We start from the raw sequence: 4,481 nt of genomic DNA on the forward strand, positions 1-4,481 counted from the left end.
ACGAAAAAGGTGAAGGAAAATGGAACCGTCATGCAGCAAGATGGTGGTGAATTGAACAATGAAAAAGCGGGGCTGTCGGAACAGCTCCGCAAGCAGAAATGAAGCTAGGTGGATGGAACCTCCGGGGGTTGGGGAACGGCCCGACGGTTAATGGACTTCTGGATTTGCAGAAGAAGGAAGACCCCGACGTGTTATTTTTGTCTGAGACAAAAATGGATCAGAGTAGGCTAGAATGGTTTCGATGGAAGCTTGGTATGCCTCATATGATGGTTAAAAATTTTGAGGGCCAAAGTGGAGGTTTAGCAGTATTTTGGAAGAGAGAAGTGCAACTTAAAGTGGTGGGTTTCATGTCAAGGTACCATATTGACATGGAAATCACAGAGGCTGATGGCTTTGTGTGGCGGTTCACTGGAATATATGGCGATCCTCAGTCTGATGGAAAGGAGAACACGTGGAAGCTCATGAGAACTTTGAAGCACCAAAACAACAAACCGTGGTTATGCATAGGAGATTTTAATGAAGTGTTATATGCTTGGGAGAAGGAGGGGGCGTGCCGAGGCCGCAGAGTTGTATGGACAAATTTAAGGAGACTTTGGAGGAGTGTGAGCTAGATGACTTGGGTTTTGTAGGTGATGCTTTCACTTGGAGGAATAACAGCCATGATGCGAGTACTTATATTAGAGAGAGGTTGGACCGGGCAGTGGCTACACAAACATGGAGAGCTCAATTCCCATCTTATAAAGTTTTTAATGGAGATCCGAGACACTCTGATCACCGCCCTGTGATTGTGGAAACTCATGGGCTGCAGCGAGCTATAAGAAGTCCAGCTCCACACACTATGCCAAAATTTGAGGCCAAGTGGATTGATGAGGAGGAGTATATGTCGGTTGTCCAAAATTCTTGGAACACAGAGGTTCATGTAAATCAAAAGCGGGTTGGCGGAGCACTAAAGGGAGTATTGGGAGATTTGGTGCAGTGGGATAGGAACGTTCTTGGAGACCTTGAGAGGCGGATCAGTAAACTAAAAAAAGAGTTGGAGAGTTGGAGAAGAAAAGGTATTACTCAGGAGGAAGTGAGAAGGGAGGGACTGATTAAGTTCAAGTTGGGACGACTAGAGGAGCAAAAAGATTTGTATTGGAGGCAGCGTGCACATGTGCAATGGATGAAGGATGGGGATAAAAATACGAAATATTTTCATTCGGTGGCAACAGAGAGAAGGAAGATGAATAAAATAAAAAAAATAAAAAGGGAGGATGGTGTGGTGGTGGAGGAGATAGGGGCCATGAAAGAGGTGGTAACTAACTACTTTATGAACCTTTTCTCATCCAATGCATGTACACGTATGAATGAACTCCTGAATCAAAGCGACTCAAGAGTGACTCCAGCAATGAATGAGTTGCTTTGCAAGGACTTCACGGCCGCGGAGATAAAAGAGGCTCTTGAAAGTATTGGAGATCTGAAAGCCCCGGGAGTAGATGGCTTGCCTTCAATATTTTACAAGAAGAGTTGGGATATTGTTGGCGAAAAGGTGACAGCCGAAGTGATTGAGGTTCTCAATGGAGGGCCAATGCCGGAAGGTTGGAATGATACATGTGTGGTTCTTATTCCCAAGACAAAGAATCCTGAAAGTATGAAAGATTTGAGACCTATTAGCCTATGTAACGTGGTGTACAAGCTTGTCTCCAAGGTGCTTGCAAATAGGTTAAAACAAGTCCTTCCTGAAATTATCTCTCCCAATCAAAGTGCATTTGTGCTAGGGCGTCTCATCACAGATAATATCCTCCTTGCCTATGAATGCACTCACTATATAAAGAACAAGAGAAATGGAAGAGAAGGTTTTGCGGCCATCAAATTGGATATGAGCAAGGCATATGATAGAGTAGAGTGGGTTTTCTTGGAAAAAATGATGAGAAAATTGGGTTTTGATGAGAGATGGATAAACAGAATCATGCTTTGTGTTTCTACTGTTACATACCAGTTTAGAGTGAATGGAGAATGCACTGATGCCATTTCACCTCAGCGAGGGCTACGCCAAGGGGATCCTCTTTCTCCTTATTTATTTCTCATATGCGCTGAGGGTTTTTCGGCTTTGTTGAATAAGGAAGAGGAGACGGGTGTTCTCTCGGGTATCCGGATATGCCATAATGCTCCGAGGATAAACCACCTATTATTTGCAGACGACTCGTTGGTACTTATGAAAGCTTCTCGTGAGAGTGCCAGATCTCTGCAAAATATACTTCAACTTTATGAGTGTTGTTCGGGGCAAATTATTAATTATGACAAGTCCTCAGTGATGTTCAGCAGAAACACAAAAAATTGGTGCAAGCAAGGAGTACTACAGGAGCTGAATATTAGAGCGGAGGCATATACAGAGAAGTACCTTGGTTTGCCTGTGTATGTAGGAAGGTCAAAATCCCAAACCTTTGCATACTTGAAGGATCGAATATGGAAGAAAATTCAGGGGTGGAAGGAAAGGTTCCTTTCGAAGGCCGGGAAGGACATACTGATTAAAGCATGTGCACAAGCCATACCGACCTTTGCCATGTCTTGTTTTGACCTCACCAAAACACTTTGTGAGGAGATGAGCACAATGATTTGTAGATTTTGGTGGGCACAACAAGATAAAGAGAATAAGGTACATTGGCTGAGTTGGGAGAAGCTTACAAGGTCGAAGAAAGATGGTGGCCTTGGATTTCGTGACCTGTATGGTTTTAACATGGCCATGTTGGCTAGACAAGCATGGCATATGCTAATCTCCCCTGATTCTTTGTGTGCACAAGTTTTGAAGGTGAAGTATAACCCCAACTACACTGTTCTGCAAGCAAAACCCACGGTTGGTATGTCCTACACCTTTAGAAGTATTCTTCGTGGTGTTGAATTGTTAAAGGAGGGTTTAGTTTGGAGAATTGGTGATGGATCCAATGTGAATATCTGGGATGATCCGTGGCTTCCACGGGATGGAGCTCTAAAGCCAATCACCCCGAGAAGGCAATGCATTTATACAAAAGTTAGTGAGTTGATCAGTCCAATTACTGGCCAATGGGATGTGCAATTGGTTACTGAAAATTTCTGGAAAATAGATGCAAATATAATCCTATCTATACCTATCAGAGAAGAGTTTGAAGATCTTCTTGCATGGCACTATGATAGTAAGGGAATTTTCACGGTAAAGTCAGCGTATAAATTATATGTCCAGGATAGAGATGGACCGCAACAATCATCTTCTGGGGATCCATCAAACACTTTACAATGGGAGAAAATCTGGAAACTGGCATGTACACCAAAAATACAACAATTTGTGTGGAGGTTTGCCCATAATAGTCTTCCTTTGAAACTGAATATAAAAAGAAGAGAAATGGATTGTGACACCAGGTGTGTTTGTCCAGATACACCAGATGCTAAAAATGGGAGAAGAAAAAAGTGTGCTAATTGCATGTATGATGTGGAGATGGTGGACAAACAGAAACAAAATCAATGCAAAAGAGAAAGTAGGAGGACAAGAAAACGTAGTTGCCCAAACCAGATTCTGGGCGGGAGAATGCAAAGTGTTTTCCAGCAAGGTACGCCCTGACAGTATCCCTGTAGAGACAGCAGAATGGAAGACGCCGTCAGGTGATCGCCTCAAAATCAACATCGACGGTGCATTTGCTGCATCAACAAGGACATGTGGATGGGGTTTTGCAGTCAGGGAGATCAGGGGATCGGGAGCGAGAGCTCTCCGCTACGTTGCGAGCGCGGCACAGGCTGAAGCACATGCTTGCGAGCAAGCAGCGCGTGCCGCTGCTGACTGGGGAATGGTTGATGTGATCCTAGAATCAGACGCGCAGAACCTTGTCCGAGCCATGAGGAGTATAGATTTTGACAGAACACCTGAAGGAATGATCTATAGGGATATACGCCTGTACATGCAGCTCCATTTCAACTCGTATGAGTTCTCCTATGTACCACGTACGTGTAATACTCTAGCTCATTTCCTTGCTGAGTATGGTGCGAGCCGACAGGACATGAAACTACTTTGGCCGGAATCGCTGCCGAATGAGGTACCTTTGTGTGTGACCAGCGCTTCTGCTGGATAATGGAATCAAGTGTTCCATATCAAAAAAAAAAGGCACCTTGTAGAAACCACGGGCCTTTCCAGCCCAATAACGCTTGTGGTGGGTGGGTTACAGGCTGAAGTGTAGTGCAAACACCACTGAGCTAAGCCTTTTTTCTCAGCCCAGTAACCTACATCTATTTCCAGCCCACTTTGCAAATACAGGCCCGACGCCTGAGGTCGGTCACCAGGCTCCCAGGCGAGCACATCACTAGTCCTCCCCTCCATCTATATCGCCGCCTCCGCTTCCGCCGTTTCGCCATTCTCCAATTCCACTCGGCCTCCCTTCCTTCGCTTCCGCCACCACCATTCCCCTCCCCGCAAAACCCTAGCACCTCCCGGAGCCCGCCCCGAACCCGGCGGGGCCTCGGCGCCCTCTCGCTCCACC

The sequence above is a fragment of the Lolium rigidum genome, chromosome 2 (assembly GCF_022539505.1).
Source record: "Lolium rigidum isolate FL_2022 chromosome 2, APGP_CSIRO_Lrig_0.1, whole genome shotgun sequence".
Lineage (NCBI taxonomy): Eukaryota > Viridiplantae > Streptophyta > Magnoliopsida > Poales > Poaceae > Lolium > Lolium rigidum.